This window comes from Bubalus kerabau, chromosome 2, assembly GCF_029407905.1.
Source record: "Bubalus kerabau isolate K-KA32 ecotype Philippines breed swamp buffalo chromosome 2, PCC_UOA_SB_1v2, whole genome shotgun sequence".
NCBI lineage: Eukaryota > Metazoa > Chordata > Mammalia > Artiodactyla > Bovidae > Bubalus > Bubalus kerabau.
In genome coordinates this window covers 19,627,236-19,652,346 of record NC_073625.1, presented here as the reverse complement: position 1 = coordinate 19,652,346, position 25,111 = coordinate 19,627,236, and the positions used below count along the sequence as shown (strand labels likewise).

General features: G+C 40.1%; 1 long non-coding RNA gene across 2 annotated transcripts in view; it reads right to left on the bottom strand.

Moving 5' to 3' along the window:
• Positions 1-441: 441 nt before the first annotated feature.
• LOC129644618 (uncharacterized) overlaps positions 442-25,111 on the bottom strand; it is a 48,592-nt gene continuing 23,922 nt past the window's right edge. For both annotated transcript variants that reach the window (XR_008710883.1, XR_008710882.1), the window contains exons 3-4: positions 18,501-18,616; positions 442-1,419 (exon numbers count right to left, since the gene is read on the bottom strand). This is a non-coding gene — a long non-coding RNA (uncharacterized LOC129644618). The remainder of the gene's footprint in view (positions 1,420-18,500; positions 18,617-25,111) is intronic.

Sequence of the window (25,111 nt, the reverse complement as noted above, 5' to 3'; positions counted from 1 at the left end):
AAAGAATCCGGAGTGAGTCAGACGACAATTAACCGTAAGTGATCACAAAGGCTTCTCAAGTTATCATGAATATGATAATACTCCTCTGTCAAAGCTTCGTTGCTTTTCGTGGCATTTTAGTTAGCAGAGAGATGACTCTCTGGGGGAGAAACCTAATGTCATTCTCAGGCTGTGCTAATCATGAGTCTGGGGAGCTGGATGAGAAAACCTGGCTGAGCCCTGCAAATCAAGCCAGGAACAGCCACCAAGGCATCAAGTCAGTCTGCCCGAGGACCACTGAGAGCTACTGGGAAAAGTCAAATGAATTTCAAAGTTTTTCAAATATAAATGCATGCAGTTCAGGTATATCTGTCTTTAAGCTAGTCCAGAAGAAATCAGTGAATGAGTCATTCCATTTGCCAAAAAAAAAAAAAAGATTCACAATAGAAAGTTCTTTTATAGAGCAAGCTGCCCACATGTATTTAAAAAGAGCTGGGAGTTGGGAAAACTGTAATAAGGACACAAATGACTAGAAGCACATCTATAGAAGTCGATTACCCCCTCCCACACATCCAGGAAAAAGAGGCAAGCCAATCTCACAAAAATCAAACAAGTCTACAATTGAAACTCATGGAGTTAAAGAAGCATTGATTCCAAGCCTGTGATTCAAGAGTACGATTTGACTTTTTTTTTTTAAAAAAGTCTTCAGTTTTTCATTAATTCAATATTTACTGAGCACCAACTACATTGCTTGGCATGGAACATATAATGGTGAACAAAGCAGAGATGATCTTTACTCTCATCAAATGTTATTCTAGTAAGAAAGACCAGACGAAATAGAAACAAATAGTCAAGTGATTTAAAAGGTAGCCAATTATGATAACCGCTTTGTAGGTTATCATACAAGTCGGGGAGGCTGAGTGTTGGGGAGGTGGTTTGGAGGACAGATTTACTTTAGATGAGTGGCTGAGAGGGAATCTCTGGAGGAAATATTTTAGTTGAAACAAAGTTGCTGGAAGAGTCAGCCTGAGATTCAGGAGTAAGTTCTCCGCAGCAGGAGCAGCATGTGCAAAGGCCTGAGATCAAAGAAAGGCCTAGAGGGTTTGGAGAACAAAAAGGAAAACAGAACGCAGTGTGTCTGGAGCTTAGTGATGAAGAGGCGTCATGAGGAAGAAGAAAGAGAGTCAATGGACAAGAGGAGAACTGGGCAGGACCATGGGGTCCACTGTAAGGATAACAGGGAGCCGCGGAAGAAGAATTTTAAGCTAGTGAATGTTATGTTGAAGTTTACATTTGTGCAGATTCCTCTTGATGGCAGCAGAGTCGACTGGGTGCTGGAGACCACTTGCACACTGGACCAGTTGTCCAGGGAAGCAACACTGATGGTAGGTCAAGGTGTCAGCAGGCAAGATGGAGACACGCGGACGAACTCGAGATATGCTTTGGAAACAGAATCAACAAAGTCTGCTTTAGGTTAGATGTGAGCTTCAGGTAAAGGAAAAGCCAAGAATGACTTCTAGGCTCCTGGATGAGCACCTGGAAGGTGCCACTTCCTGAGATGGGGAAGATGTGCAAGAACAACAGCTTTGGGAATTGTAAGTACAAGGAAAGCCAACCACTCAGATTAGGTGTTAGATGTTAGATGTCTCTATGACCTGCAGGTTGGGCTGTCAGATTGACAGGTGGATATATAGAGGTGAATTCAGCTCTGAAGAAATTTCTAAAATCCATGTATATAACCAAACAGATGGTGAGCAAGCACCTCAGGGCAATTCACTTATGCTTCAAGTGTTTGAGCATCTTTCTCAAGACACTCTTAGATGTGACACGTCTACTGCATTGCGAATTACCGTGTTTACTGCCTGCAAGGTGTCTTACCCTGCTGCTGCTGCTGCCAAGTCGCTCAGTCGTGTCCGACTCTGTGCGACCCCATAGATGGCAGCCCAGCAGGCTCCCCCGTCCCTGGGATTCTCCAGGCAAGAACACTGGAGTGGGTTGCCATTTCCTTCTTCAAGTGAAAGTGAAGTCGCTCAGTCGTGTCTGACTCCTAGCGACCCCATGGACTGCAGCCCACCAGGCTCCACCATCCATGGGATTTTCCAGGCAAGAGTACTGGAGTGGGGTGCCATTGCCTTCTCCTGTCTTATCCTAGAAACTATAAATTGGTTAGCAATGACCGAATAGAAGTGGTGAGTTCTCTGTTCAATGTTATTTAATCTCCACAAATTTAGAAAGGGTGGATTAGTGAATGGAAGCTGTGGCACAGAGAACAATGGAATGCAGCCTACTCACTGCAGGGTCATGCTCCTGCCCTCATGGGCTCCTCTCCTATCAGTAAAAATCTCTTACCTCTTCCTCATTGGAGAGCAATTCCTATTGTACTGTAACAGTGTTGGATCTCCCAGGTGGCGCAGTGGTAGAGTCCACCTGCCAGTGCAGGAGACACAAGAGACGTGGGTTCAGTCTCCGGGTTGGGAAGATCCCAACCAGAGTAGGAAACGGCAATCCACTCTAGTATTTTTGCCTGGAAAAATTCATGGATAGAGTAGCCTGGTGGGCTATAGTCAATGGGGTCGCAAAGAGTCAGACATGACTGAGTGACTGAGTGAACACACACACGTATCAGTGTTGGCCCCGAAGGTGGGTGGCCCCAAAATATACCTCATAGCATATGGATTATTTTGAATTAAAATTACTTAAGAAACAGTCAGCGCAGAAGGAGCACTCTGACTCCTTTCTGTTTCTCTAAAAGCAGGAAATAAATCTCGTGAGAAACGTGCACTCCCTGAATCTGGCAGTAGAAAGACACCCTTATCACTAGAAATAGGGAATTCAAGCCAAGAAGCCTGTATAAACAAACCTTGTGATTTCCTTAATTGACTGCCTCAAGCCCAAACTCTTTAAATTCTTCACTAATTGAACACCCAAAACCTAAGTTTCTTTGTCCTGTCAGTTCTTCACAAATTTATTATTTCTCTGTCTAAAAAATATAAAAGCTGCCTGCTTTGGCCACTTTTTAGTTTCCATTTCTATAAGATCCCTATGCACATGAATGAAAATTTGTTTCTTTTTCTCCTGTTAATCCATCTTTTGTCAGTTTTATTACTAGTCCAGCTACAAAAACTCAAGAGAGGTAGAAGGGGAAATTCCCCCTCCTTGACAATAGTATATGGCTGTGAGAGTTGGAACTTCAGGCAAATCACTGAATTTCTCCAAGCTTCCTTTTCTTCAACTATTATGATAGTTAATTTTATATATCAAAGTGGCTGAGCCACGTTGCCCAGATATTTGGTCAAACACTATTCTGGATGTTTCAGTGACAGTGTTTTGGAAGAGATTACCATTTAAAGCAGTAGGTGTTGAGTACAGCAGATAGCCCTCCATAACGTGGGTGGGCCTCATCCAATTAGTTGAAGGCCTGAATGGAACAAGACAGACTGCCCCAAGGAAGAAAATATTCTGCAGCAGACAATCTGAATTGCAACACAGACTCTTCTTGGGTCTCTGGCCAGTCTGCACATCTTATAAAAATTGGTGTTGCTGGTGTTCAAAATTGGGTGAGCCAATTCCTTAAAATGAATCTCTTTCTATATGATATACAGTTGACCCTTGAACTATGTGAGGATTAGGGGTATTGACACCCTGCACAGTTGAAAATCCACTTGTAACTTCGGATTCCTCCTAAATTAACTATTGCAAGCCTACTGTTGATCAGAAGCCTTACTGATAACATAAACAGTTGATTAACACATATTTTGAATGTTATATGTATCATATACTATATTCTTTACAATCAAGTAAGCTAGTGAAAAGAAAAGGTTGTTAGGAAAATCATAAGGAAGAGAAACTATAGTACTATACTGTATTTAATAATACCATTCATTTACATCTGTTTACAAGATGAATCATTGGTCAATATCTAAATAATATTGTCTTAAATGATACAAAACATAGATATAGATCATCCATCTGTATGTTTATCTATCTATCTATCTATCTACACACAAAAAGCACTCAGGAAAAAACAATTGCTCTTGAAGGAGCCATAATTAGACTGACAGCTAACTTCTCAACAGCAGTAACAGAAGGCTATAAACAATGGAGTGGTATCTTCAGCGAGCTGAAAGACAGTAGCTGCCAATGTAAAATTCTGTTCAAGATGAAACTGTCTTTCTTGAATGAGGACAAAGATAAAGACACTTCCAAAAACAAAGTGAAAAGGGTTTGCCACTGGCAGTACCGCTCTAAAGAAACCACTAAAGGAGGAACTTTAGGGTGAAAGACAGTGATCTTAATGGGAAGGTTTAAGATTGCAAGAAGGAATTAAATGTCAACAGGACACATAGATGTTTTTTTCCTGAGAAAATGTAGTCAATAAATGCCTGAGAAGATATTCAACATCACTGGAGATCAGGGAGGTAAAAATCAAGACCACAATGACCCATCCAATTTTCAAAAATCAGAATGTGTTGGACAATACCAAGTGTCAGAGGAGATGTGAATCCATGGGCTTTCTTTTACATTGCTGATAGGGCTGTCAACTGGAAAACAGGCTTTATCTCCTAAGTTAGCTGATTTTATTATCCAAAAATGCATCCTCAGCTTATATTGAGAAATTCTTTGCACATATACAGGAGACAGGTATAAACAATGCTCACAGAAGCATGATTTGGTAAAAACATGAAAACAATCCCAAATGCCATCAACAAAACAGATGAATAAACTGTAATATAGTCAGAGAGACAGATATTATGTAGCAGTCAAAACAAATGAACTACAGTAATATACAGCTAATTGGACAGTTAGGTTTCAAAAGATTACATGAAGAATGACATTCTTTTATCAACACAATTATGGCTGGCTTATAAGTGGGAAAAACTTGCAGCAATCATGCACATTCTTTCTGAGGAGAATCTGGCTCAGCATCTTTTGAGAGGGAGAGCAAAGGAAGGTGCTGACTTTATTTTGGACCATGGAGAAAAGATGTATATGTGCAGATGCTTAATATTACAAGCATGAATGTTTAGCACCTGGATAGCTGTACATAACTGAGTTGGTATATTGGATGTTGTGGTTACCACCCCCAAACCCCCTTCAGGATCAGGACACTTATGTTCCCAGCTTCTATGAATGTGGAGTGCTGTGGTTTACAGCTGAGTCCCTTCCCAAGAACTGTCCTCTACATAGGTCATGCTGCCCCTTCCTTGAGGGTAAAAATGTAGGATTCACATAGCCAGAGCTCTTATTTCAATGTAAGATACCTCAAGGGCCATTTGGGCTTCCTTAGTAGATCAGCTGGTAAAGAATCTGCCTGAAGTACAGGAGACCCTGGATGGATCCCTGAGTTGGGGAGATCCCCTGGAGAAGGGATACGCTACCCACTCCAGTATTCTTGCCTGGAGAATTCCATGGACAGAGAAGCCTAGCAGGCTACAGTCCATGGGGTTGCAAAGAGTCAGACACGACTGAGCGACCTTCACAAGGGCCATTCAAGTTTCAAAGTCCCTCATGGATCAGCTGATGCTCTTCTCACAATAGCATTACATTTCAACTTCCCCTCTGCCCAATCTTGCTTCCTCACTTCCTCACAGGTATTGCTGAGACACCTGCTCTCCCTTAAGACCCCATGGGTCCAGCATCAACTGAGTGTTCTGCTAAGCACCTAGAGTTAAGGGGACCCCAACAGGTTATGTGGGAAGTCCTCTGTATGACCCGCCCTAGCACACAAGTCTCCCCAAAGGCACAAGTCTTGGGAACCTCCTGACCACCACAATACTAACCAGCTGGCTACAAATTGGGGCTTCCCATGACCTCCTTGGGTTTGATAATTCACTAGAAGGATTCACAGAACTCAGGAAATCACTCTACTTAATTATTATAGTTTTATTACAAAAGATACACACAGGAAAACCAGCCAAATGAAGAGATGAATACGGTAAGGTTTGGAAGGTAAGACAGTTTCTATGCCCTCTCCTCACTCCACTGAGCTTTTAGAAGACTCCAGAGTGTTTAGGAAGTTTCCTTATATAGGTGTGATTGGTTAAACTATTGGGCACATGATTAAACTCATTCTCCAGCCTCCCTTTCCTCCTGTCAGTCTGGCTGGCTCAAAAACCCAGCCCTTTAATCACACATTTGGTCTTTCTCTTAACCAGCCCTTATCCAGTCCGCATCCTGAAATTCTAGGGCCCCATCCTGACTCACCTCGTTAGCATAACAAAGACACTCCTATCACTCCGGAAATTCCAAGGGTTTTTGAAGCTCTATGCCAGGAACCTGGGACAAAGACCAGGCAAATTTATATAACTCCTTAAAAACAATACTGCAGGGAAACAGACAAAACACACATACACACACACACACACACACACACACACACTCTTGCACACTCTAAAATCTCTGTCTTAGAGGCTGTTTCCAGGAAACCTGACCTAAGAGTTTTTTTGCCAGGGGTGGTTGTAGGACAAGCAAGTACTCTTTCAGTCCCCATTGTGCTACCATTCAAGGAGAAATGAGGAACCAGAAGCAGAGGATATTAAGGAGAGGTGGCAAAAATACACAGAAGAACTATACAAAAGAGATCTTCATGACTCAGATAACCATGATGGTGTGATCAGTCACCTAGAGCCAGACATCCTGGAGTGCAAAATCAAGTGGGCCTTAGGAAGCATCATTACGAACAAAGCTGGTGGAGGTGATGGAATTCCAGTTGAGCTACTTCAAATCCTAAAAGATGATGCTGTGAAGGTGCTGCACTCAATATGTCAGCAAATTTGGAAATCTCAGCAGTGGCCACAGGACTGGAAAAGGTCAGTTTTCATTCCAATCCCAAAGAATGTTCAAACTACCACACTGTACTCATCTCACACGCTAGCAAAGTAATGCTCAAAATTCTCCAAGCAAGGCGTCAACAGTATGTGAACCGTGAACTTCCAGATGTTCAAGATGGATTTAGAAAAGGCAGAGAAACTGTTAGGGGAAGCACACTGATTGAAACCGCCCACCCTGGCCGGGCACCATAGTAACCATTTGCATGAGTTGTTTTATGACAGGAGATCCTGATAAGGAATAGGGAACTAATGAGCTACCACCAACCGGAAGAGTTCGGGAAAAGTCAAAAGGAGACACCGAGTGTCCGTCCATTTCCCAGAATCCCTCTCGTTAGCACCCATCTTGGCTGAGCAATGTGTGTGCCACCAGGAAAGACTCTGAATTAGAATTATTGGCCAAAGACCACCCGGAAACTAATCCCATCACAATAAAACCCGAGACTGTGAGCCACGCGGCAGAGCAGTTCTCCTGGGTTCCCTTACCCTACTGCTCTCCATCCGGGTGCGCTTTCCCAATAAAATCTCTTACTTTGTCAGCACATGTGTCTCCTCAGACAATTCATTTCCGAGTGTTAGACAAGAGCCCAGTTTTGGGCCCTGGAAGGGGTCCCCCTTCCTGCTACAAAACCAGAGATCAAATTGCCAACATCCACAAGATCACAGAAAAAGCAAAAGAATTCCAGATAAACATCTGCTTTATTGACTACGCTAAAGCCTTTGACTGTGTGGATCACAACAAACTGTGGAAAATTCTTAAAGAGATGGGAATACCAGACCACCTTACCTGCCTCCTGAGAAATCTGTATGCAGGTCAAGAAGCAACAGTTAGAACTGGACATGGAACGATGGACTGGTTCCATTGGAATTCCAATGGACTGGAATTTTGAAAACTAATGGATCTGGTAGATTTCTTTCCCTCTAGTCAATAATAACAATACTGAAAGTCAAAGTGCTAGTTGCTCAGTCGTGTTCAACTCTTTGCCACCCCATGGACTGTAACTTGCCAGGCTCCTCGGTCCATGGAATGCTCCAGGCAAGAATACTGGAGTGGGTAGCCCTTCCCTTTTTCAGGGGATCTTCCTGACCCAGGGATCCAACCCAGGTCTCCTGCATTGCAAGCAGATTCTTTACCATCTGAGTCATCAGGAAAGCCGTAATAACAATACCACAAACACCAATACACTCACACACACACACCATAATACATAGATGAACGCATTGTTTTAGTTTTATATTTTCTTCTGATTGTCAAGTTATTTGCCCTAGTTAAGGTCTTCATTCTTGAAGACAATAATAATGGTAACCATAGCTATCATTTATGGTGTTCCTTGGATTAAGGATTTACCAGAACATCTCCAAGGGTAGTTTTAAATGGTAGGCACAATTATTTCTATTTCACAAATACTGAGCGTGAAAGGTTAATACCACAGCCATTATTACACGGCTTTAATTTTTTAAAAAAGAAAGAAAGAAAAGCTAGTCCTGTAATCTAGGTCTGTGAGAATTGAAAACCTATTCACTTTTCCTAATCAGGCTATTTCCCAGTATTTTTTGCTCATTGAAAAGGCTGGGGACTTAGGCTCCCTGGTACAAGATTCAAGACTCACAAATTGACAGCTAGTTGGGAATTGCAAACACTTTCTTTTCTTGATGCTATAATCAAAGAGGCTTTCACTTAAATATTAAGGTTTGACGGTAGAAGCATAAACAGAAACGGTTAATGAATATTCTAATTGTTCTTCTGTCCCCTCTTGCATTAACATGCATGAATTTTTAGCTGGGTCATGTTCCCTAAGGGCTATCATTCTATTTTATATACCTTTCTTCTAATTTCAATAATAAACTAATTTCCAACAATAACTGTCCATAGTTTAATGTTACCCCTAAGGAGTGTCTAATGTTCTGTGTAAGCAAAACACACACAAAGTCTCCTCCTGGGGGTGGCTGTACTTTTCTTTTCACAATTGAGATTTATAAGCTGCAGTGATATGCTAAATTGCACCCCTCTTGAAAGGGATTTTTAAACTATACGTATCTGAGAAGTGTTTTTTCGTTTTGTTTTTAAGGTTGTACACTTATAATTCCAATGATTAAGTACTCTGGCTTTGGAGGCAATCAAACATGTCATCTAGTAGTTCCGTGATCTTGAGCAAGTTGCTTATCTTCTCTTGAGTCTTGGTTTCCTTTTCTGGATCAATATGAAGGGCTTTGTTTATTTATTTTTTACTATAAAGGCAATTATCTAGATTCAGAAAAGACTATTTTTTGCTATTTGAAAGTTTAATTAATAGTTAATTTATCTACAGTACAAATTCCAAAACCTAGCTTTCCTTTCAACAATCACATTTAAGATGGCCTTTGATTAATGTTTGCTCAACTCCAGTTGAACAATTTACAACTTACTTAATTAAACACCTTAAACTCTATTTATAAATTTAATATATTCAATTTCCTTTTCAAGCCCTTCAACTATCTCCCTTTTTAGTCAATCTTTCTAATAATTCAATTCTTATAAATTTAATAAGTGAAACATAATGAATTTCAATTTGTCTTAAACATTAAATGCAATAAGCACACAAAGATTATTTCAATTTTCTTAAACCTAACACAAGAGTAATACTACTGTGGATTCTACCTACCTCATCTTCTTTAAATTCAACTTTAAACCTTCTTGGAGTTAAAAGATTCTTGACTTCATGAGCAAGAGTCCCAGGCAAACTGTAGTAACTGTCCCAAGAGAACTGAGGTTACCATCTCAAGCAAGTAAAAAGGCTTAATGACCAGAGACCCAAAATCTGGGGGTTTTGTACATGCAGGAAGATTCTCTCATCCACCAGCGGACACATGGATTCATTTCTATGGCTACAATAATAAAGGATTCAAAGTCCTTACTTTTCAAATAGATTTGGTCTTGTGAACGTCTTCTGTGGGCAAGAAATCCATGACCTAATTATTTCATCTAAACATATCTACACTGTTTGGATCTAACTTCTTTAAATAATCTCTGTACTGTCTATCAGAATTATGCGTGTTTTTTTTTCTAAATTTTGTTTTAGCCATTGCAAAAACACCCAAAAAAGATGTCTTTTTCATTATAGGGGACTGGAGTGCAAAAGTAGGAAGTCAAGAGACACCTGGAGTAACAGGCAAGTTTGGCCTTGGAGTACAGAATGAAGCAAGGCAAAGGCTAACAGAGTTTTGTCAAAAGAACACACTGGTCATAGCAAACACCCTCCTCCAACAACACAAGAGAAGACTCTACACATGGACATCACCAGATGGTCAATATCGAAATCAGATTGATTATATTCTTTGCAGCCAAAGATGCAGAAGTTCTATACAGCAAAAACAAGACCGGGAGCTGACTGTGGCTCAGATCATGAACTCCTTATTGCCAAATTCAGACTTAAATTGAAGAAAGTAGAGAAAACCACTAGACCATTCAGGTATGACCTAAATCAAATCCCCTATGATTATACAGTGGAAATGACAAATAGATTCAAGGGATTAGATCTGATAGACAGAGTGCCTGAAGAACTATGGACGGGGGTTCCTGACATTGTACAGGAGGCAGGGATCAAGACCACCCCCAAGAAAAAGAAATGCAAAAAGACAAAATGGTTGTCTGAGGAGGCCTTACAAACAGCTGTGAAAAGAAGAGAAGCAAAAGGCAAAGGAGAAAAGGAAAGATATACCCATTTGAATACAGAGTTCCAAAGAATAGCAAGGAGAGATACGAAAGCCTTCCTCAGTGATCAATGCAAAGAAATAGAGGAAAACATCTCTTCAAAAAAATTAGAGATACCAAGGGAACATCTCATGCAAAGATGGGCACACTAAAGGACAGAAATGGTATGGATCTAACAGAAGCAGAAGATATTAAGAAGAGGTGGCAAGAATACACAGAAGAACTATACAAAAGAGATTTTCATGACTCAGATAACCATGATGGTGTGATCAGTCACCTAGGGCCAGACATCCTGAAGTGCAAAGTCAAGTGGGCCTTAGGAAGCATCATTACGAACAAAGCTAGTGGAAGTGATGGAATTCCAGTTGAGCTATCTCAAATCCTAAAAGATGATGCTGTGAAAGTGCTGCACTCAAAATGCCAGCAAATTTGGAAAACTCAGCAGTGGCCACAGGACTGGAAAAGGTCAGTTTTCATTCCAATCCCAAAGAAAGACAATGCCAAAGAATGCTCAAATTACCACACAATTGTACTCATCTCACACACTAGCAAAGTAATGCTCTAAATTCTCCAAGCCAGATTTCAACAGTATGTGAATTTGAACTTCCAGATATTCAAGCTGGATTTAGAAAAGGCAGAGGAACCAGACATCAAATTGCCAACATCTGTTGGATCATCAAAAAAGCAAGAGAGTTCCAGAAAAACATCTACTTCTGCTTTATTGACCATGCCAAAGCCTTTGACCATGTGGATCACAACAAACTGTGGAAAATTCTTAAAGAGATGGGAATACAAGACCACCTTACCTGCCTCCTGAGAAATCTGTGTGCAGGTCAGGAAGCAACAGTTAGAACTGGACATGGAACAACAGACTGGTTCCAAATAGGAAAAGGAGTATGTCAAGGCTGTATATTGTCACCTTGCTTATTTAACTTACATGCAGAGTACATCATGAGAAATGCCGGCTGGATGAAGCACAAGCTGGAATCAAGATTGCCAGGAGAAATATCAATAACCTCAGATATGCAGATGACACCACCCTTATGGCAAAAAGCGAAGAAGAACTAAAAAGCCTCTTGATGAAGGTGAAAGAGGAGAGTGAAAAAGTTGGCTTAAAGCTCAACATTCAGAAAACTAAGATCATGGCATCTAGTCCTATCACTTCATGGCAAAAGATGAGGAAACAATGGAAACAGTGAGAGACTTTATTTTGGGGTGCTCCCAAAGCACTTCAGATGGTGAATACAGCCATGAAATTAAAAGATGCTTGCTCCTTGGAAGAAAAGTTATGACCAACATAGCATATTGAAAAGCAGAGACATTACTTGGCCAACAAAGGTCCGTCTCGTCAAAGCTATGTTTTTTTCAGTAGTCATGTATGGATGTGAGAATTGGACTATAAAGAAAGCTGAATGCTGAAGAATTGATGCTTTTAAACTGTGATGTTGGAGAAGACTCTTGAGAGTCCCTTGGACTGCAAGGAGATCCAACCAGTCCATCCTAAAGGACATCAGTCCTGAATATTCATTGGAAGGACTGATGCTGAAGCTCCAATACTTTGGCCACCTGATTCGAAGAGCTAACTCACTGGAAAAGATCCTGATGCTGGGAAAGATTGAAGGTGGGAGGAGAAGGGGATGACAGGATGAGATGGTTGGATGGCATCACCAACTCAATGGACATGAGTTTGGGTAAACTCTGGGAGTTGGTGATGGAAGCCTGATGTGCTGCAGTCCATGGGGTCACAAAGAGTTGGATCCGACTGAGTGACTGAACTACACTGAACTTTAGCCAATGCGTGTGACTGAGCACATCCTTTGGTTGGACGCTACGTTACCTCCCATACTGGTTTTTCAAGTAGTGAAGCCAAAGTCATGCTAATAACTATATAACTGTAGAACTCCATTTATATAACATCCTAAAAGGCAAAACTATAAGAAGAGAAAATGGTTCAATAGTTGCCAGAAACTCAGGGTAGAGGGAGGACATGAATGCCTGTGTGCATTAGGGAACTTTTAGGAAGTGGTGGACATAGTCTATATCTTGCTTAAGGTGATGTTGCACAACTATGTCCATTTACCAAAATTCGCCTATTATGCACTTAAAAAGGGCAACTTTTATTGTATGTATATTTCAATAAACCTGATTTTAAATGCATTAAAAAAAATCATGTCAGGGAATTTTGTTAAACGTGGTGGATTGAATCGATGTGTATCATCGCTCCTTCCTGAAATCCTGTGGAGATGACTGCAGATGAGAGATGGAAACTTTTGGGGGAGCCTGAAAGTGGATGGGCAACTGGTAACTGACTTCACAGAAAAGAGGGGAGTTAATATCGATAGTCAGCAGATAGGATGCCAAGGTAAAGCAGAAGACTATTCTCACTAGAACCCAAGAGAGCTGAAGAGCACTAACTGGTAGGTTCTGAAGGGCAGGGTGAGAAGCGGGGTGGATATGAATATGACTGGCTTAAAATTAGGCCTCCAGATCCATTCAGTCACCCTGTGTATTCAGAGCTCCCGTCCCCCAACACAGCAGGTAATAGGAGGCTTATCCTCATGAGTACCCGATCTGCAGAGACTCTGTACTTGGAGTCATCAAGATAGCTGAGGAGAAGAGTAAGGAAAGGGGTAAAACAAAGAATTAACCCAAAGTCTCTGTATAGAATAGTAGCACACTCAACCCCACGTTCCTCCACCACCCACCTTCCTGGATCCATTCCCAGACGCTAGCACCCAGGTCTATATCCACACCAGACAGGAGATACTTCAAGGTATTTCCTCTCTGGACCAACACACTTGAGATAAAATACATAGGAATACTGACAGGTTCACATTTGTCTAAGAAATGGATAGGAATGAACTAGAGTAAAGCCCACTAGTCAGCAAGTCACATCCACACAGTACTTTTATCCCTTATTCTAATTATTACATGGGGTTGCAAAGAGTCAGACATGACTGAAGCGACTTAGCATGCACGCATGGACGCTGTTACAATCAACAGCTAAGAACAAACAAAATGTTGAAATCTCTCACCTGAAAGAAAAAAGACCAAAATATTTAAACTAGAAAGATAGAATAAAAAGAAGCAATTTAAAAAAATCAAAAAAGCAGAGCAAAATTTCCAAGGAATAAAAGAAGACCCTAAAATATCCTTGCCTGGAAAATCCCACGGACAGAGGAGCCTGGCGGGCTCAGTAAATGGGGTCACAAAGAGTCGGACACGACTTAGTGACTAAAATACTACCACCAAAATATCCTTAGAGAACTAAAAGAAGATATCCACTTAAAAGGAGAAACTGTTATTAAAATTATAATTCATTTTTATGTTAAAAATCACAGGGACTTCCCTGGTGGTCCAGTGGATAAGACTTCATGCCCCCAGTGCAGGGGACCTGGGTTCCATCCCTGATTGAGGAACTAGAGTGTTTTGGTCCAATAACCAAATAGCAAGTGTTAGAGAAGGTAAAACAAGAGAAAAATTAAAAGAGGAAAGTGTGAGGAAAAGAATAAAAGGATACTACCCAGGAATGAAGTAGACAGATTTCTAGACTAAAAATGTCCATGAAAAAGTTTCATCAGCCATTTCTCATCATAAAACTTCAGACATTTACAGATAGAGAGGATCCTTAAAAAGCTTGCAAAGAGGAAAAAGGAAAAACAGTTCTTGGCATGGAATGGGGCTTTTCCACAGCAAAATTTCTAGCAATGCTAGAAAGCAAAGGAGACATTTCTTCAAAATTCAGAGGGAAAACAGTCTTAAAATTAGAATTCAGTAGTCAGCCAAGCTATTAGCCAACCATATTTTCAAATATTCGAGGACTTAATATTTTTCTTTACCTCTCAAGCACTTTTTATCAGGCAGCTCCTGTGTTTGTCCAACAGCAAAACAAGAGAATAAACCAAGAAAAAAAGATGACAAAAAATTGAAGCAACAAAAGATGCAGTGTGGGAAGAAGTGAACTAGATTGTCAGCTATGCACGGGGCATGGCACAATCTTTCCAGAAGAGAACAGCAGAGGGTCCCAGGAGGAAAAGCTCCAGGAGAAAATGGAATCAACAGGATTCTCGATGTGTTTGAGCGTGTAGAGAATAAGATTTAGGAAGTTTTTCAAGCAAATCTATAGAGAAAGAGTCAAATTTGTCTTTACCAGAGACAGGGGGTTGGGGGGGAGAGGGTGAACTGAAAGAAGACATCCACGGTACAAACTCCCAGTTTTAAGATAAATATTCTAGGGATGTAACGTGCGTGTGTACTCGGTCACCTCAGTCGCGTCTGTCTCTTCGTGACCCCATGGACTGTAGCCCACCAGGCTCCTCTGTCCATGGGATTCTCCAGGCAAGAATACTGGAGTGGGTTGCCATTTCCTTCTCTAGGAAATATTCCCGAACCAGGGTGCAACCCAGGTCTCTTATGTCTCCTACATTGGCAGGTGGGTTCTTTATCACTAACACCACCAATGAACACATCTGTAAATTTTACATGAAAGTTGTTAATAGAGTAAATCTTAAGAGTTCTCATCACAAGGAAAAAACTTTTTCCATTTCTTTAATTTTGGATCCATATGAGATGGAAGATCTTCACTAAACATTGTAAGAAACATTTCATGAAGTACGTAAGTCAACTCATTATGCAGTACACCTTCAACTTACACAGTGTCGTATGTCAATTATACCTTAATTAAACTAGAAGAAAAAAGATTTAGTAAGTTTTTGCAAATCTGGTAGAGTTGATAAGAACCTATGAGAATCTGGGGTCTTGTTTTTCTTTACTGAACTTTCTATATTCTTATCACTACTCATTATGTCCTGGAGAAACCAGTAAGTCCATTACAAGGAGTTGTGGTTCAGTAATGAACAACAATTGTACAGTTACAATGATGTAAGAAAAGAATATTGATTCAACAAAAAAGTTTGGTTCGGCCTATGTAGGAAAGATAGATATATGTCAAGAGCAGTGAAGACTCCAAGGGCAGTGGGAAATGAGAGTACTTTGTTTCCTCCTTCCATAATAAAAATTCAAGTTTTGACTTTTGGTTTGGATGTAGACAGCTGAAAGACACCAATGTATCAACCTGACAATGAAACAAGTTGGATAAGCTACAAAATCTTCGTTTCATTAAACACATGGAGCTGAAAACACAAGGAAACCCGAATGAACAAAAACCCAGAAGAAAATAAAAAACTCTTTGCAGGAGTGAGGAGATTTATGCCTGTTTTCATTCCTGAAAGAGCATCAGAAGATGTAACCCACCGGAAACAGGAGGAGGAAATTAATAGTTGAGTGGGCTGCCATAATAGATTAGAATTTGAAAGAACCTGGTTGAAGACAAGACAGGAGTGCAGAAAGAAATTGCCTGTGAGGCATGCAAGTCTTCCCCCAAAGGTAAGGCAGCAGCTGCTGAAGGCTGGGGATGGGGAATAAGACACATTTAAAATATACTCACATAGGCTAAAGGTAAAGATACCATGCTAACTAGCTGGAGTGGTTATACAAATATCACGTAAAGTAGGCTAAGAGGAAAGAATTACCACCCAGGGATAAAGATGTACATTTTATAATGATTAAGGGATGAATTCATCAAGAAGGCACAGCATTCCTAAATGTTTATGTGCGTAATAACAGAGTTTTAGTACACCTGAAGCAAAAAACGGATACAACCGTAATAAGAAACAAACCCAGAATCACAGAGATTTCAACACTCATCTCTCAAAAAGTGAAAGATCAAGTACTCTGAAAATCAGTAAGGACTGAGAAAACATGAACAACAATAATGACCACCTTGAGGTAATTGCCACTTACAAAAAACACTCCATCCAGTAGTAAAATACATGTTATCTTCAAATACACATGGAACACTTACCAAGACAGACCATATTTAGGTCCATGAAACAAATTTCAGTAAACATAAAAGATTCAAGTCTTCAATATGTTCTCTAACCACAACGGAATTAATTTAGAAATCAGTAATTAAAAATGCCTGGAAAAAAACATGATTATTTGAAAATAAACAAACATACTTCTAAATAACCTGTGGGTCAAAGACAGGATTAAAAAGAAAATTAGAAAGTGTTTTGTAATATAATAGAAACACAATATAATAAAAATTGGTGGGATGCACCTAAAACAACGCTTAAAAGAAAATTTATAGCTTTTGATGCTTATATTAGAAAAATGTAAAGTGTTCTGACCTCCCACCATAAGAAACGAGAAAAAGAAGAACCAATAAGGAGGAGAAATAATAAGCAGAAAGCAATGAGATAGAAAATAGACAATAGAGAAAAATCAGCAAAGTAGTGAATTTTTTTTAAAGAATATAATCAATTAATAAGCTCTTAGCTAGACTAATCAAGAAAAAGAGAAAGAAAACAAAGTAACCAGTATCAGGAATGAAAAAGAAGAATTACTACAGCTTCTGCAGATATTTAATGAGTAATAAGCAGGTATGTGGAATAATTTTATATCAATAATTTTAATAATTAGATGAAAATTAAAAATTTCTTGAAAACCACAGCTTATGAAAAGAGACACTAGAAGAAATAAAAACTATAGACAATCCTATAACTATTAAAGAAATTTGATTTATAATAAAATACCTCCTTCCTGAAAACCTCTGGACTCAAACTGAAATCTCTCAAGCATTTTAAAAAGAACTACTAGGAATCTTACCCAAAATCTTTCAGAAATAAAAAAGATAGGGATATTCCCCAATATACTTTATGAGGCCACCATAATCCTAATACCAAAACCCAGTAAAGATATCACATGAAAAGAAAACTAAAAACTGATATTGTGTGAACAAAGACACAGAAATTCTTTCCAAAGAATTAACAATTCAAATCCAAAATATTTAAAAAGAAACATGCATCATGGCCCAATGTTTACTTAAAAATTTTTAAATTAATCATTGTAATTCACCATATCAGCAGACAATATAGAAATCATGATATTTTTAAGAGATGCAGAAAAAAAATTGATGAAATTCAACACCCATGATGATCAAAATAAGCGAACAAACACAACTCAGCAAACAGAGAATAGAGGCAAACTTCCTCAACTTAACAAAGGGAATCTATTACCACAAAAGTCTACAAGTAACATCATACTTCAAAATGAAAAAAATGAATCTACTTTTACCCCTAAGATCAAGAACAAGGCAAAATTCTTTAAATGTCATACAGGAAGTCCTAACCAGTGAAATAAGCCAGGAATAAAAGATAAAAGGTACAAAAACTATAAAGAAAGAAGTAAATCTGTCTTTATTTTTAATTCAATTAAATGCTCCCTAAAATTGAAAAAAATTAGACACTGTAAGTATATGACTGAAAAATACAGATGTAAATTCAAAAAAATTAAGACATTAAATTATGTAGGAGTGGAGAGCATTGCGGTAATGTAGTGCTTTTTAGCTTTGTGGTGCTTTTTGAGTTTTTAAAAACTCTATTTTACTTTGATAAAAAAAAAATTAAATTAAAAAGAAAAAGAAAAAAGGCCTCAGCAGGCATTAAGAACATTTATTCAACTACAACCACTTCTTCAAAGACAATTTCTCTATTTAATAAGGCCTTTTTCCTTGACTGTAAATTAAAGTGTTGACTGAGTTTTGCCCTCTTTGGCAACAAAGCTTGTGAAATCCAGAAGTACTTAAAAATGCAAGCACATTTTCATGTATTAATAGACTGCAATCAAAGCTTGGAATAAAAATAAAAATGTAAATTTCAGGCATAATTAATGAGCTTTAAAATTGCTTTTCCCGTGGAAAGAATTAATAGTTTTTGGCTGTTAGCCCCAAGGGCAAGCATCTATGCTAACATAAATGGGTCTGTAGACATATGAATGTATATTTTCATGGCTATTTGCATTAATATCTATAAATGTGTATACATTTATGTCCATCAACTAGTCAGCAAAAAGATAATTTTATGATACTTAATTACAATTTGTTTTAAGAATTTATTCTAACCAGAAAAATTCTACATTAGTTTTACACTTATGCTACTAACCTCCACTTTTAGTATCAGCTGTCTATTTTTAACTCACTTTTAATGGGTAGAGACTGTTCAAGCAACTTTCTGAGTCCAGACATTCGGTTCACTCAATCGCAGGCCAAAGGCAAAATCTAGGAAAGGGAAGAAATAACACATGTTCAATGAGGGACAGAATACTTCTTGGGTCTGCTTCCTCAGTCCCTCTGATTTGCCCTGCTGCTTATATTATGAATAAGTGAATTGCTTCATTCTGTGGACATAGCGCATGGTCTCTATTTTTCTTTGTATGTATGTATCTTGAAAAGTTTCTCCCAAATGAACTTATAATGTACATTTTACACAAGATGTCAAGAGATGGCAGTTACTCAATAACTACCAAGATTTCAAGAATTGCAAGAAACAGAATTATCCCTCCAGGGAAATGCATGTAAAGCATTTCCATTTCCATGGACTGCTTCTCAAGAGGAAAGGGCAGAAAATGCAATAAAGCAGAGCAGACATACTTTGGAAAGCCAACAGCCTCTGCACAGTGTTGACTGGTGCCAACTGTGAAAGAGGAGTATAACTCACATGAAACACATCAGGTAAATAACTATACCAGCCAGCTGACCTGTGCCTATCGGATTCAAAGTGGCCACAGGTGCCTTTAGGTAGGTTATATCCTCATGAACTTGTCTTGATTCCTTTCCGTAGACTCAAAGAATAGCTGGTTGTTTGTACCCTTTGGGGAATCACTTTTTCTTTGCCCTCCATCCTGGCCCAAACAGCCTCTTCATTTTACTTTTTCACTGGAAGACATTTATCTTTAAGTAATGTTTCCAGGGACTTCTGTTTCTGGGGAAATGGAGTAGACATATGTTTCCCTACCCCTCTCACTGTCAACAACTATCAACCTTGGACAGTGTACATGAAACAAACATAAGAAGACTCGGAAAACTGGAGAGCAGAAGGCAGATCAACTAGGGACCTTGCGACCCAAGGAACAATAAGATGATGAGTTCTCTGAGTTTTTTCATTTATTTGCTTGCTTCACAGCCCAGAGTCAGAGCTAAAACAGCTAGCAACTCAGAATCACCCACAAGGGTAGATTAGAAAGCCCCCAATAAAAAGGAAATGGCAACCCACTCCAGTATTCTTGCCTGGGGAATTCCATGGACAGAGGAGCCTGGGGTTCATGGGGTCACAAAGAGTTGGACATGACTAAGTGACTAAAACACACCCAGAATCACCCACAAAGGTAGATTAAAAAGCCCCCAACAAAAGTCTGCTTTCTCTAGCCGAAGGATCAGGGAAGGGGCAGCACTGCATGATAGAAAACTCTTAGACAATAACCAAGCCACTCCAGGCAAACACCTCCAAAAGAACTGTGGCCTCACCTCATCTGTGCCAGCAATGGCCAAGGAGGGAGCCTAAACTCCTCCCAGGCAGGGGGGTGATGAGGCCTAAAGCCGTGGCAGATGATGTTAGAGAAGACCAAGGAGGGGGTTGGGACTTTCATCTCTGCCAGACAGCGGCACTCCCCCTTCCCCAGAAGTATCAAGAGAGACTATGTGGGGAGCCCGGACTCTCACTTTCTCCTGGCAATAATGAAAGAGCCCTCCTTCTCTTTGCTGGAATGATATCAAAAGAGGCCTATGGAGGGTCAGAACTTTCACTATCACCAAAGAGTAAAGAAGCTGTTTCCCTCTGGTGGGACCAATAGAGGTCACATGGGAGGCGATAATAAGTCATTCCTACTCCTACCAACTAGAGGGGTATTGGCAGATGAAAGTCAGAATTCCCAACTCTCCCCAGCAGAGGAGCCCTCCCTCATGGGTGTCAATGGAAAGCCAGTGGGGAGCTTAGACCTCCACCTCAACCTGGCAGAAATGAGGCAGCCTCCCTTGCTTCCTTTCCTGAGCAGAGTCACAGACACAATGAAAACAGAGTTTAAATAAGATGCAGAAATGTCAAAAACATCTAGTTTTCAAAAGAAAATCATTCATCACACGAAGAAATAGAAAAGATTTCAAACTGAGCGAAAAAAGGCAATGAATAATTGTCAACACCAAGATGACAAAAGTGTTAGAATTATTTGAAAAATAATCTTTACTGATAAAGATTTTAAAGCAGCTATCATAAAAATGCCTCCAATGAGCAATTATGAATACACCTGGGACCAATGCAAATGTAGAATGTTTCAAGGAAGAAACAAAAGCATTCAGCAAAGAGATGGAAAACATGACGAAGAACCAATTGGAAATTTTAGAACTGAAAAAGGCAATAACTACAAGTTTAAAATGCTACAGGTGGGTTCAAGAGCAGAATGGAGAACAGGGAGGAAAGAATCCATGAATTTAAAGATAGAACAAGAGATGTTTCTCAATCTGAACAACAGAGAGAAAACGGACTGGAAAAACAGATAAACAGAGCTTCAGGAATCTGTGGGTCTATAACAGAAGATGTACCATTTGTATCATCAGATTCCTAGAAGAAGAGAAAGAGGGCAGGGCTGAAAAAGCACTTAAAGGGTAACTCCTCAAAGCTGCCAAAATTTGGCAAAAAATAATAATTACCTACAGATTCAGTAAGCTGAACAAATTCCAAACAGGATAAACCTGAAGAAATCCATTCTAAGACACATCACAGTCAAATTTATGAAAACTAAAAACAAAGAAAATATCTTGAGATCAGTGACAGAGAAACAACATCTTATATTTAGAGAAAACACTTTGAAAGCTTTCAACAGAAGCCGTGGAGTCCGGAAGGAAAGAATGAAGATAAAGAACTGTCAACCTGGCATCTCACTTAAGAGACAGGTGATGCTACGGGTTGAACTGGGTCCCTTTACAAAAGATTTGTTGGAGTCCGAATCCTCAGTCCCTCAGAATGGGGCCTTATTTGGAGACGGGTCTTTATAGAGGTAATCGAGTTAAAGCAAGGTCATTACAGTGGGCCCTAATCCAATATGACTAGCGTCTTTAAAAAAGGGGGAAACTTGGTCACAGAGGTAGACACACAGAAAGGAAAGATGATGTGAAGAGACCACAGGGAGAAGACAGCCATCTGCAAGCCAAGGAGAGAGGCCTGGAACAGATCCTTCCCTCACAGCCCTCAGAAGAGAACAATTCTAATATCTAAACTAATATCTTTTGTTTCTGTTTGGTTATTTATTTAATTATTTTTTAAATTGAGGTACAGTTAATGTAGAATACTATATATGTTACAAGGGAGCAGCATAGTGATTCACAGCTTTGAAAGCGCATACTCCTTCTAAGTCACTCCGTCGTGTCCCACTCTTTGTGACCCCATGGACTGTAGCCCGCCAGGCTCCTCTGTCCAGGGGGATTCTCCAGGCAAGAATACTGGAATGGGTTGACATTTCCTACTTCAGGGGATCTTCCCAACCCAGGGATCAAACCCAGGTCTCTTGCATTGCAGGCGGATTCTTTACCAACTCAGCCACCAGGGAAGCCCAAGTATAGTGGAATGGGTAGCCTATCCCTTCTCCAGGGGAACTTCCCGACCCAGGACTCGAACAGGCCATCTATAATCATTATGAAATATTGTCTGTATTACAGCCCCCGTGTTGTACAATGCATCCTTGCAGCTTATTTGTTTTATACACAGTAGTTTGTACCCCTTAACCCCTCCACTCTTCCCTCTCCCCTTTGGAAACCACTGGTTTGTTCTCTATATCTGTGAATGTTTCCTTTTGTCATATCCACTCATTTATTTCACTTTTCAGATTCCAGCTAACATCTTGATTTCAGATTTCTAGCCCCTAGAACTGTGAGAAAATTTTTTTGTTTGTTTAAGCCATCAGTTTCTGGTACTTTGTTATAACAGCCCTATTAGCAAGCTAATACAGATGTAAATCTAAAATTGTATGTATAGAACTTGCATGTTACAAATTACAAAAAGCTCATGAAAGAAATTGAAGACACAAAATAAAGGGAGAAGGCACATCATGTTGATGTATTAGAAGACTCAACTGATAGAGTTAATGAAATTAATATCAAAATTCCAGGAAGATTTTCTTCATAGACATAAACAAGATTATTCTAAATTTACACGGAAAAGCAAAAGAACCACAATAGCTTAAACAACTTTTAAAAGAGAATAATAAAGGGGAGGAATTAGTCCATGTGTCTTCACAACTTATTTTATACTTACAGTAATCAAAACTATTTAGGGTCAGCAGAAAAATAGACACATAAATCAATGGAACAGAACACATAATCCCATAATCAGATCAGATCAGTCACTCAGTCGTGTCTGACTCTTTGCGACCCCATGAATCGTAGCACGCCAGGCCTCCCTGTCCATCACCAACTCCCGGAGTTCACTCAGACTCATGTCCATCGAGTCCGTGATGCCATCCAGCCATCTTATCCTCTGTCGTCCCCTTCTCTTCTTGCCCCCAATCCCTCCCAGCATCAGAGTCTTTTCCAATGAGTCAACTTTTCACATGAGGTGGCCAAAGTACTGGAGTTTCAGCTTTAGCATCATTCCTTCCAAAGAAATCCCAGGGCTGATCTCCTTCAGAATGGACTGGTTGGATCTCCTTGCAGTCCAAGGGACTCTCAAGAGTCTTCTCCAACACCACAGTTCAAAAGCATCAATTCTTGGGCACTCAGCTTTCTTCACAGTCCAACTCTCACATCCATACATGACCACAGGAAAAACCATAGCCTTGACTAGATGGACCTTTGTTGGCAAAGTAATGTCTCTGCTTTTGAATATGCTATCTAGGTTGGTCATAACTTTCCTTCCAAGGAGTAAGCATCTTTGAATATCATGGCTGCAATCATCATCTGCAGTGATTTTGGAGCCCAGAAAAATAAAGTCTGACACTGTTTCCACTGTTTCCCCATCTAGTTCCCATGAAGTGATGGGACCGGATGCCATGATCTTCGTTTTCTGAATGTTGAGCTTTAAGCCAACTTTTTCACTCTCCACTTTCACTTTCATCAAGAGGCTTTTGAGTTCCTCTTCACTTTCTGCCATAAGGGTGGTGTCATCTGCATATCTGAGGTTATTGATATTTCTCCCAGCAATCTTGATTCCAGCTTGTGTTTCTTGCAGTCCAGCGTTTCTCATGATGTACTCTGCATAGAAGTTAAATAAACAGGGTGACAATACACAGCCTTGACGAACTCCTTTTCCTATTTGGAACCAGTCTGTTGTTCCATGTCCAGTTCTAACTGTTGCTTCCTGACCTGCATATAGGTTTCTCAAGAGGCAGATCAGGTGGTCTGGTATTCCCATCTCTGTCAGAATTTTCCACAGTTTATTGTGATCCACACAGTCAAAGGCTTTGGCATAGTCAATAAAGCAGAAATAGATGTTTTTCTGGAACTCTCTTGCTTTTTCCATGATCCAGCGGATGTTGGCAATTTGATGTCTGGTTCCTCTGCCTTTTCTAAAACCAGCTTGAACATCAGGAAGTTCACGGTTCACATATTGCTGAAGCCTGGCTTGGAGAATTTTGAGCATTACTTTTTTATGTCCTTTTTTGGATAGACTTTAGTGTTTTGTTTTGTTTGGTTTGGTTTGGTTAAATTTCATAAGCAAAACTAAGGTACTGTAGATACAGTTTTAAGCAAAGCTGAGGTACCAACCCCACGCCCGAGGCCAGGGGTGGTGGCCGGGAGGACCAACCCCACGTCCAAGGAGCCGTGGCTGTGCGGGCGCAGGAGGGCCTAGAGGAGCTATCCCACATTGAAGGTCAGGAAGGGCGGTGGTGAGGAGATACCCCTCGTCCAAGGTAAGGAGCAATGGCTGCGCTTTGCTGGAGCAGCCGTGAAGAGATACCCCACGCCCAAGGTACGAGAAACCCAAGTAAGATGGTAGGTGTTGCAAGAGGGCATCAGAGGGCAAACATACTGAAACCATACTCACAGAAAACTAGTCAATCTAATCACACTAGGACCACAGCCTTGTCTAACTCAACGAAACTAAGCCATGCCCGTGGGGCAACCCAAGACAGGCGGGTCATGGTGGAGACATCTGACAGAATGTGGTCCACTGGAGAAGGGAATGGCAAACCACTTCAGTATTCTTGCCTTGAGAACCCCATGAACAGTGTGAAAAGGCAAAATGATAGGATACTGAAAGAGAAACTCCCCAGGTCAGTAGGTGCCCAGTATGCTACTGGAGATCAGTGGAGAAATAACTCCAGAAAGAATGAAGGGATGGAGCTAAAACAAAAACAATACCCAGCTGTGGATGTGACTGGTGATAGAAGCAAGGTCTGATGCTGTAAAGAGCAATATTGCATAGGAACCTGGAATGTCAGGTCCATGAATCAAGGCAAATTGGAAGTGGTCAAACAAGAGATGGCAAGAGTGAATGTCAACATTCTAGGAATCAGCGAACTGAAATGGACTAGAATGGGTGAATTTAACTCTACTACTGTGGGCAGGAATCCCTTAGAAGAAATGGAGTGACCATCATGGTCAACAAAAGAGTCCGAAATGCAGTACTTGGATGCAATCTCAAAAACAACAGAATGATCTCTGTTCATTTCCAAGGCAAACCATTCAATATCACAGTAATCCAAGTCTATGCCCCAACCAGTAACGCTGAAGAAGCTGAAGTTGAACAGTTCTATGAAGACCTACAAGACCTTTCAGAACCCCGTA